Below are 12,035 nucleotides of genomic sequence, written 5' to 3'. Positions count from 1 at the left end.
GTATACAGACTTTTTTTTTTATTGGGATTATCTACCAGTATTAAAACAAACCAAATCACTTATTGGCACCAATAACAATAGGAGATACCAGGATTGTGGTGAATTATCCGAAGAACAAGTTAGAATCATTACGATAATCTTAACAGAATACTGCAAACTGAAATACCACCTTACGAGACTAGGTATATATGCGGATGTCAACAGTAGGCTCTGCGAAGAGAGTGTAAAGTCAGTCACACATGTGCTATTATAGTGCCCTACACTAACGCACGTGGAATACAATGTTGGGAGTGTACACCCTTACGGAAGAGGCAATTGCACTCTGCAAAACAGGATCTATAATGCTCTTTACAGAAGCAACAGGGCTTTGAAACATACTCTAAGTCTAGAAGAATTAAACAACATTCATTAATATATTGTTCATTTATCTTATTTTTCGACAAATATAATACTTTTACTATTTTCAAATTAACTTAAAACAGTAACTACTTTCTGCTAGTAGCATTGCCCACCCAGGGTTTTTATTTTAATATTTTTTGGAAAATCTCCTTAATATCTGTATTTTAATAAATAATAAAAATATAACCACCTCATTCCCACGAAAGACCCTGTATATAAGAATATTATATCAAAATGACTCATATCTCCTTAAGCTTTACATACACTCATAACTAATTCAAGCAATGAATGATATAAGTATTTGTCATGAAACATTTAATTAATCTCATCTCAATCAAATTAATGTGCTACAATTCCCTTCTAATTTAATTAATAACACCACATCGAAAATACTTTATATATTGAGACCCAAAAGTCTATGAAAAAATTAGTTGCTATTGGTATAACCTTCAGTTAATCATGAATAGAAAATTTTCTGAAAATACTAAGAAACTTGATGATACCCTAAACTTTTGTTGTAAATTTTAGATATAATAAAGAGAAAACTAAGTTGGAGTGCGCGAAGAATACAATAAAGTGGATATTTTTTAAAAATTTTACAAAAGGACAAAAGGATGTTAATACTTTGGAAGGCAAAGTATTAACATCTCTAATTAAACTTTAATCTGTTTAGTTACAAAACTAACCATCATAATACACCAACGAACTTAACTGTCCCGATTTTTATTTTGACTTCATTGATTTAATAACAAAAGCAAGGTTATTTAAATTAAATAAGCAATTATTTTCAACCCTTAGATATTAACCAAAATACTTCATTGTACTTGTACGTACCCATTTGAAGGTTCTACATTTCGTGTTTATGGGCCATGCAGCTTTTGACCTGACTACTGAAGAGATATGTGCCCACTTCCTATTTGCCTATCGCAGAACATGGTAATAAGTTAATTTCCTTCTTTAGTTGACAGAAGTTGGAATTAAAACGGAAAGTTCTGTAGAAAATTCGCCAAATCTTGCTAGCTAATACTTGTGCTTTTTCCCTATTATAATGGAATATCTGGAAACTTAAACTAGAGTTACCATCTAGTACGTTAAACACATTCACTGGAACAGTATTCTCTTCTATCTGTTTCTGGGTTTTTCGAACTTGATTCAGTTAATAATTTTAAATTAACAGTTTTTATAGTAAATCTAAATATATTACCCAGAGAAATAGCTTTCTATGTAGCAGACTGGACCAAACCAAAATTAATTTCTTTTTTTATATTAAAATTATATTATATTATACAATATTTATGTTTTATATTTTAAATATATTTAATATTTAATTGGTAATGTAAAAGAATAGGTAATGTAAAATAACTTCCGTTTTCAATTGATCACAACTCTACAACTGATGCTCAGTGTGAAAGATTTCAACACTGTACTGTAATTAGGGTTGCCTTGTCGCCGTGATGGTATACTTCTTTACATGTATTATATATCAATCCTCACTATCTTCAGTGTTTTATTGAATTGATGAATTCTATTAAAAAAATATATCTTAAAGAGGTTTTTTCGAACAGTAGTGAACTACAACAATAAAAACATTTTATATTAAAGTTTAATTAATGAATTGTACCTGGACCATACAGCTTGTTTCGAGTTATTGCCAAGATACCCATCATCAGTGTCTGGAATAATTTTGTATTTATATATTCGTAAAAATTATTTTAAGACTTGCAGGTACCAGGATTAACTCGTGCCCGTTAAAATGTGAAGCGCAGAATCAGCGCACCTTAATCAATTCGACCCAAAGTCCGTAAACTGACTTTTAGTCGCTTATTTCTGGAGTTTTTATTGCTATGAAAGTTTAATTAAAAAATTACTGCTGTGTTTATATTAGAACGAAATCATAAACCAGCTGTAGTATAATTAAATTAATTAATTATATTTTTATTTTTTAATTTTTAAATTTCAATACTATTCTGTTTGTAGAGGCATTTTCTATTAAATTTTACGAATGTCTTGGAAAATAAATTAATTTAAATTTTCAAATTAAAAAAAAATCTCAAACGTTGGATCTTTGACAGTGTTCATTTAAAATATGTTTCTTATCTTACTTTATTGTAATTCTATAATAATTTCATGTTTATGGTTGTATTTTTTTTTTTTTATTTTTTAAGTTTAGTTTGCATTGATGTTCTTTAAGAATAATTATTATTATTATGTTGAGGCTAGTCGAGTCAGTGCACTTCAGAACTTCTATTAACTGCGAAATTTCTTTATAACACTTCATCAGACTAAGCAATAATTGACCTCAGATCTGCATACATCCACGAGAAGCTTGTAACCATTCCGAAAAGCTTGTAACCATTTCGTAAATAATTTCAGGGCTCCCAAATTATTTAAAAAAAATTAAAAGTGCTGCTTTGCATACTTTGGTTGAATTAAATCTATAGAAAAGATGAAAAAACTGCAAGAAATCATTAATTTTATATGAAGAAAATTTATGCAGAGAACACAAGATATTCTGCGAGGTTCCGAAACCGGGAGCTGAACTGTCGCTCCAAACCAATTTACCGCAAACTACTAATTTGTGAAATGTGCACAAAAACATGTTTTTTCACAGTAAAAACATGGCGCAGAACACTCAACCGCCTTTGCATGTAAAAGCGTTAAAGTGCTCAGTTGTGGAGAAAAGCCCTCCAAAAACAAAAAAGCTAATGAGCTACAAATCCAAACATATTTTACACTCTTGGCCTGTTTTTTCACTTAAGGAAAAAATTGTAATTTCCCACGTCCGCCACCGCACAGCAAAAACACAAACACTAGCAGTAGAAACAATATAACAACAACAACAGCAACAACAACGAAAGCCAAACATAGCAGCACAAACAAATAGTACGACAAGTGTAAATTATGCAAACTCATGTGGTGCGCACAAATACAAGGGAACCACTTAAAATACACTCACACACACTCGCATACAAACTGTAAACTCAAAGCAGTACAACTGTATTTATACTTAAAAAAATATTAATAAATATCTACAAACATATGAGCAAATGAAAAAAAAATCTTAAGTTGCCTAAAAATGTAAAGCTCGAGACTTTCGCCCGTATTTCGTTGTAGTCGAGGAGGGCAGCGTATGAGTGATTTGAATAACAGCAGTCAGGCAACCCTACAAGTGCCAGTGTTGACAATAAATACAAAATTCGTCGCATATCCGTTTTTTATTTTTTTATTATTTTTTTTTCAACATTTATTTCATCATTTATCGCTGACTTGTGTCCTTTTCGCTTACAAATGTTGTTGTTTATTTAAAAATTTTGCAAAAATATTTTGCTGCGATGTTTTTTATTCGTCAAGGAAAGTGGCAAAAGCCAATTTTGTATTATTGAGTCAATGTCATTTCTGTTTTAAATAAGTAATAAATGGGCGTAATATGCAACAAATGGGGGGAAAGGTCCTAATGTCATTTGCTAAACCAAATACATTTTCCATTTATGTTAAGCGGCCCCAAAATAATAAAGTTTGTATTGAAATTTTTTCACATTTTTTCCTTTTTTTTGTTTTGTTTTTTATATAATTTTATTTTTATTATTAAATATTTTTGTAAGCCCTCAAACATTATTAAAAACTTTGCTAATAAAACTAAAAGTGATTCTGATTATTACGTATTTTAATGTTTGAAACTTTTCAAGTCTGAAACAATGAAAAAATTTCACAACAACAGTTTTTTTGGGTCCTTTTATAAATTTTATGACGACGTTGTGCTTCATATTTACGCTTAAGGACATTTAACTCTCAACTCAACTCAACTTAGCTCAACTCAAATCAAGTCAAATCTGTTCAACTTGGCTTCAGCTCAACTACATTGTCCTGGCTAAGCCACGAAAGTTTGCTCAGCAGATAAACAAATATTTTTTTCTCCATTTAATTATTTGTTTTCTTCTGCTATTATTGTTGTATTATTGTTGTTATTTTAATTACAGAATTAAAATAATAAAATTAAAAAGTTTTGCATGCACATTTGTCTTATCACGAATAATTTTCATAATTAAAAATTTTATAACTCCAAACAAACAACAACAAAACCCATGGAAATTTAGTAAAAACAAATGAAACAATATTGCAGAAAAATGTTGAAAATTTGGTTTTCTCTGGTTTGTGCAGTTGGAAAAGGGATGCATAGGGTTTGGGTTTTATTTGTATAGTGAGATAATATTACCATAAAAAAACTAATAATATGAAAGGAAATATAAACGAAATAAGCATTATTATTACAATGACTGATAAAAATAACTGACATTATGTTTATTTTACCAAAACAAATAGTGGAAAATAGTAATAATTTTTAATTTTCACTATTTGTTGGAAAATATATTTTTCAAATTTTTATAAAATTTAAAATAATATTATATTATGAGAGTTACTTGGTTCAAACTATTTTTTCAGATTATTACTATCTATCAAAAACTATATCTCACCGGTGAATATTATGGAGAAAACAAACTTTTTATAAATTAAAAACCGACAAAATAGCTTAAATAAACTCTATCTGTTTGTTAAACATAAAGGACAACATAAACTTTCAACCAAATAAAAGTGAGGTAATGGAGTTAATATATAAAAATATAAAATATAATATAAAAAATCCATTTTTTTTTGTAAAATCATTGGAAAAATCCGCTAAGAAAAGACTTAAAGAAATAACGCCTATTGATATACCTAACAAAATTTTTTGGTTCCGTTTCTCTGAATCTGTTTAATAAAAACCATAATGGAGTGGACATTAGATAAGTTTTCAGTACAGTGAATAAATAAATAAAATATATAATTACAATTAAGCTTTTCCAGATTTTGTAGTTGTCCAAAAATATTCTAAGAAAACTTGAACATATAACAGCTGTTAATAAGCCTTATAATTTTTTTCAGTTTTAAATCCAAAATCTTAATTAGTTTAATAATTAAACCACTTGGACTAGATATTAGTTATATTATCTGAAAATTTAAGAGCATTATTACATAAGATATGTAATTTTACTTCACTTTTCACGAAATTCGTTGTTGTCTGAATGTATCCTAGATAAACGTGAGCATATAGCGGTTCTTGATAAACCTAATAAGAAGTGCTGGTATTGGACTCGGGATCTTATTCAGTTTAATTAAAAATAGATAAACTGGTTTAAAATTGTAGAGCACAATTTAATAAGATATAGACCCAAACTTCACCTTTCATAGAATTTGTAGGTGTAGGTGTAGGTATAAGTATAGGTGTAGGCATAGATGTAGATGTATATGAATAGCTGTGAGCGTATTATGGTTATTGATATTGTTTTTGATAATATGTTTTAATTCTCATCTCCTGATATATCTCAGATTAAGAAAATAATGACTACACATTTTTTAAAACTGCAGAGCATGACAAAATAGCCAGATAGATCAAACATTAGATATATTTTCTGTAAATTACAAAGGTCGATAACGTAAGATATATGATTGCTTTATAGGAATATAATGTATGATAGATAAAAATTCCGCAGAAGATATATCTAGAAATTTATAAGGTATTTAAATATTTAAAACGAATGAAATAAATTTTACAAAACTTTGAGGGAAATTAAAGTGTTTCGAAAAAATTATTCAAAAATTTCGAAAAAAACTTGCTGTTTTTTTATATAATGTTCCATATACATATTTTCCATATCCATTGAGTTAGAATAACAAATTAAAAACCAGGTAAATGCAAAAGTTTGATGAGCTATAAATAGGTGTAAGAATTGTGTTCATAAGATGATTGGCTTTAGATATATAGTGATTTACATTACTGCACATTTTTTTTAATGTAAGATTCTTTTTTATACACTGTATCGTGGGCCATCCGGAAATTGAAATCCTTCCCTATACGATTTCTTTCATTTCATACAATCCAAGCTAACATTTAATTTCGTTTAAATTCGAAAGAAACTATATATATTAATCAGGTAACTTTTGTATTATATTAAAGTTAGAAAATTCAGAAATTGTTTAGTACTATTTTTGTAGGATAACTTATTTCTTAATAGAATCAATAAGTCAATGCATTATTAACATGTTATTTCCTAATATAACTAATTTCAATTTTCTTTTTGCAATAACTTATCTTAAGTTATTAATAAATTATTTTATTTTATTTATCTTTTATTTATCTTTTATCTTATTTAATTTTTTTTATTTTATTTGATTTGATTTTATTTTATTATATATTATTTTATTTTATGTTATTTTATTTTATGTTATTTTATTTTTTTTTCTTTAATAACTTATTTGCGTTATTAATAGATTATTACACTTTATTTTATTTTATTTTGTTTAATTTTATTTTATGTTATTGTATTTTATTTTATTTTGTTTCATTTTATTTTATGTTATATTATGTTATTTTATTTTATTTTAATTTATTTTATTTTATTTTTGTTCAGGAGTATTTTCCAATATTTCAATGCAAAGGTTGGTAAAGAATGTATGTATCCTGTCAGAAAAATGAAGAGGACTGTCAGAAAATTCAGTCTTCATACAAGCAGCTAAAAGCACTATGGCCAGTAGTACCAGATTGTAGCATAGCGACATACATCAGGCAATAAATCTATTATCTGATCATAAAACAAGATTTCTTAGGCTATTTTGGGTAATTGTCTTGTTTTCTATTATTTTTGTGTTGTAAACATTTATAAAAAAAAATGATAGAATTCAATTAAAGAAAAAGTAAATAAATAAATAATTTTAATAATAATATGGAATTATGATAAACTAGTCCCTCAATCAGACATTGGTTCATTAACTATACATTTTTAATTCGTCTTCATTAACGCAACAAGAACAATTTTTTTCCTTATACATACATATATATGTAAAAATGAGGGTAAACGGCTTTAATAACTTAATTTTATTTCCATTTTAATGACAATGGGTAATAAATTTTTAATTTTCATTGTTTTTATTATCTTCGAGTACAATTTCATTTAAATATTTTCCATATGAAATATTTCTCCAATAAAAATCTTTAAGGAAATGCTACTTTGGCGCTCAAAAAATCATAAAAAAATAATTTTTATATTTAAAAAAAGAAATAATAAATTTCACTATTTTTGTACAATATATTGTGTACGGCATAGTGCAGTAACGAAAATAACTATAAAGTGAGTATTCACACTCTATAAAAAAGTCAACCTTAACCACTTACATATATAATATAATTTTTCATATTAATTTTTTTTATTTTTTTTTTGTTATTTTAAGCTCTTAAGCATTTTGTAACCCTTATTCCTTTTGGCATTTTATTTTTTCGTTAAAGTAATGTAAGTAATTCAATTTTTTATTATGAAGCAACTACACACTACTCTTGTATACTGACCTATGACAGTTACTTCACCGCTACGCCTTGCACTATGTCCTTGTTTATTGCGTGCCCAGCAAGTGTACACACCCGAATCAGTATTTTTCTGTACTGGACTTATGGTCAACGAACCATCTGGCTGAACACGCTGACGTATATCATCGGGCAGTTCACGTCCACCGCGCTCCCAGTGTATTTCCTCAATGGGATAACCAGCAACAGGACATTTCAAATTTAATGTTTCACCCGAAACTGCAGTCACTTTTGGTATTAAGCGTATGTAGGGTAGACCTGCAATAAAAACCAAAATAAATTAGCATTGCTGTATGATGGAGATTTGCTCATACATATCTGCAATTAAGGATATGTATGAATGTATGTAACTTAAGCTGGTATTAAATTTGTTATGTGAATTAAAAATTATACATTTTAAAAATAATAAAAAAAAAATAAAATAAAAATAAGTAATTTTTATCCTTAAGCAGTGCTAGCACAGAACAATCAAGAAGATGTGTTATTAAAAAATAAAATCCTGATTCATGACAAAAATGGAAAATCCTTCCGAAAACTCTTACAGCACTGAAATGCTAGTGTAGAACATTACAAAATAAAAATATGAAAAAAAAGAAAATAAGAAAAAATGATAAAAAAGAGGAACAAGCAACGCCAAAAGCGTAGCAATTTAAAATAAAAGAGCTGTTAGGAAAAATCTGCCATTCTTAATGCTTTTGCTGTCCACATTTAGCATAAAATATAAAGTAAAAATAAATAAATGCAGAGAAGAGAGGAAAAAAAACTTTAAAGCAGGATATGTCAGTATAGTATGCACACGTAAAAAGTATCCACATTTCTGTGAAGTATCTTTCTGCCTCAGTGTATGTACTTATGTCACCGACAAGTTGATATAAATGTTGTATGGGGATATGTTGCGACCAGGATATTCTGTCCTCATAACTCTTTCTAAAATGCTGCGGCAGTGTAACATATGAGCTTGGATGAGTTTGCGTGTGTTTGTTAGTATTTTTGCTTATAATCACAGTCATTATCATCAGCGTAATCAACATCAGCATTTTTCTATTCAAGCTTCCGTAATTCTCTGTGCTTCGCAACGTCACACAGTAACAAAACCAGCACAATTTGTTCATCCTTCCAAGCATTTTGTTTATATTTATCCTTTTGCAACAACTTTTTCCTTTTCATTCCAATTTTTTTTTCGTTTTTTTTTTGCTTTAAAAATTTACATTTTTAATGTTTGTGAGGACAATATTGTTTCATTTTAAATTCCAACAGTTAATTCTAGTATGTTAGTTTTTTTTTCTATGAAGAATTATTAGCTGCATTTATACATTTTTAATAAAAATTAAAAAAATAATTTAAATAAATGGATTTGTTGAAATATCCTTTCCATATTTGAATTGATATTTAAATGAAATTATTTTTCAACTTCACTACACTTCACTTCACTGCTGCTTGCTGTCTACAATAAAAGAATTCTGCATTATAATAAACCATTGGAAATGAAAAATATTTTAAGAGGAAATGAGAAATACGTTTTGATCGCCTGCGACTGACAACACTGAAATTTGCAACTCAATGAATTAACCTATAACTGAAATCAACTTGTGGCTCAATATCCGTAACATGATGAAGTATTTTCAGTTATACATTCGTACAAGTATACTTATAGATATACTATATTCAGCTGAAATACAGCTGAAGTACAAACATTTCACATTATTGACAGCAAAGTTTCATTAAACTTTTATTATTTTTACTCAAAAGCTATGAAAATCTTTTGTTTGTATTTAATTTAACATAAAGGAAACTTTTTGCTTAATGCTCAGAACATTTTCGCAAAAATTTTAATTAGTGAACCGAATTCACCATCTACTCATATAATTTCTGCTGCGGACATTAATGGATTCAGATAGACATATCCGTACTTAAAAATATGTATAAGTTTACATAAACTTTAAAAAAATTATAATATATACAATAAAAATTTTGTTCAAATGTGTGTGCATTATTGGCTATAATTAATGTTAAAATACTTTATTCATATATAAGGCAGTAACTTATAACTCATAATAAAAAATCCCATTTTTTTCTCTTGTGTTTACACTTAAAACTTAATTTGAGCAATAACTGGTATTCTGTATCGATGTTCAGTTATTTGCACAGAAAAATCATCACTGAATGTATGAAGTAATGGAAATGACAGTTCATTATTAACGGATTCATGTTCATCACTGAAAAACATAAACATTTTATAGTAAACCTTTAAGTATTCCACTATTAAAAATTTGAAATTCAATTGAGAGTTAACACATAGTATATATACTGAAATTAGTTGTATATATATATATAAATTAATTACTATATTATATAGTAGCAGTATTATTAGTAGTCAATTAAAGCTTAAAATATGTATAAGCCATAAAATATGTGGTTAGATGAAAGATCTTTGCTGCGTTAGCAAAGGAGCATAAAGGTTCAGTTAGTCGGTACGTACCGTAAAAACTTAAATCAAAGCGAAATGCAAAACTACCTACAAATACTTGTGTATTTGTTAGTAATGAAACAACTAAAAACGGCGAACTTGGTTTATTCGATTCCTATCAATTACACAGAAATGATTGGTTGTGCATTTCGCTTCGACTTAAGTTCTTACGGTACTTACCGATTAACTGTGCCTTAAGTCAACTATCTAATAATAATTTTTTTTACTATAAAAAATGTTCAATTCAAATAAGCTTTTAAATTTCAAAAACTTTTAATTTTTAATAATTGAAATGACCATTATTTAGTTATAATTAAGTCTATTTCGAAAACCCTTTGTAACAGAATTTTCTAAACTGTATTGAGTTAGACTCTTACTAGATGGATAGCGTTGTTGTTGTTGCAACCCGCAGGGATCTAGATAGCAAATAACATGAAAGAATTTATTAGACGAATACGTGGTTTAGAATGTGAATATATAATGGTTGATTGAAAGTAGGGACGCCGAATTGCGGAGTAGTAGTGGATTGGTGATGAGTGGTGTTTAAATTTAAATTAACTCGGGTCCAGACGGAGAAACCTGGTCATTTCAATGGGATGGATCCAAAGATCAATTGGATGGAGGTTTGCGTATGTACTGTGTCAAATGAACAGTAGGACGACGTTATGGGAGAAAGAAGAGCAGTTTGGGCACAGATTAATTGGGTGATAAGTAACTATTATTGGCTATATACTAAACTAAGCTTGAACATTTTTGGCAGAATGGGGAATCGTCGTTCTTCCTGAATGATGTTGGGCGGGGGACTGTTGAAAATTGTTCTTGGATCAACCTTGGTCTTCAAGTGGATACTGCATATTTGTGGAGGACTGTAAGTCTACGTTTATACATAACTTCACTAATGTAAACTCCATTGCAAAAGGTATCGATTTATCGATGATAAGAACAGCTGAATCGACGGATGCATCTTGGACAAAGAGCTCTACTGAACATTTCTGTCTATCTGGCGTATCTGATCTACAACTATTTGATCTATCTGTGTTATGTATTCTATCTATATTTGGAATACATTAAAAAGAAATAAATTCTTATCTATAAATCGTTTCGACGATGTGCTGGTGAATCGCCTTGTCGAAGTTCCGCTGAATTTAATCGTTTCGCTAATCGTTTCAGCGATGTGCCGGCGACTCGTTTTGGCGAAATTACGGCTAATCTTTTCGGCGATATGCCGGTTAATGCTTTCAGGGATGTGCCGGCGACTCGTTTCGTCGAATTTATGGCTAATCTTTTAGGCATAATGCCGATAAATAGTTTGGGTGAAGTGCCGCTAATAATTTCGGCGATGTGCCAGCGAATTCTATCGAGCATTTCGGCGATGTGACGGCTAATTGTGTCGGTGATGTGTCGGCAAATATTTTAGAGCATATCGGCGAAGTGACGGTTAATTGTTTCGGCGATTTGCCAATGAATTGTTTAACGATTCACCCACTCATTTTAACTAGGCTTACTATATATTTTTTAAACAATGTATGAGTAAGAATTGAAAAAAATGGTGTTGAAATTTTTTTAATCATTTAAGAAGCGATACACAGCATATACTAAATATAATTAATATAAATCATTTTTAATGCAGTCACCGTTTCAAATATTAGTGAACGCAACTAGAATTTGAAGCAATGTCAATAAGACAAATATTCGCCGCTATATTTATTGGGTTAATGCAAAATTCGAAAAATTTTATCACAACCACAAATAAAAATATTAGTATAAATACTGTTA

The 12,035-nt window shown here is 28.7% G+C and overlaps 1 protein-coding gene across 1 annotated transcript in view; it reads right to left on the bottom strand.

The window, feature by feature from the left end:
- LOC119675073 (Down syndrome cell adhesion molecule-like protein Dscam2) overlaps positions 1-12,035 on the bottom strand; it is a 186,431-nt gene that overhangs the window by 42,136 nt on the left and 132,260 nt on the right. The window lies entirely within an intron of this gene.

This window comes from Teleopsis dalmanni, chromosome 1, assembly GCF_002237135.1.
Source record: "Teleopsis dalmanni isolate 2A chromosome 1, ASM223713v2, whole genome shotgun sequence".
Lineage (NCBI taxonomy): Eukaryota > Metazoa > Arthropoda > Insecta > Diptera > Diopsidae > Teleopsis > Teleopsis dalmanni.
The sequence above is the reverse complement of the archived record's forward strand: the minus strand, read 5'-3'. Positions and strand labels throughout refer to the sequence as shown.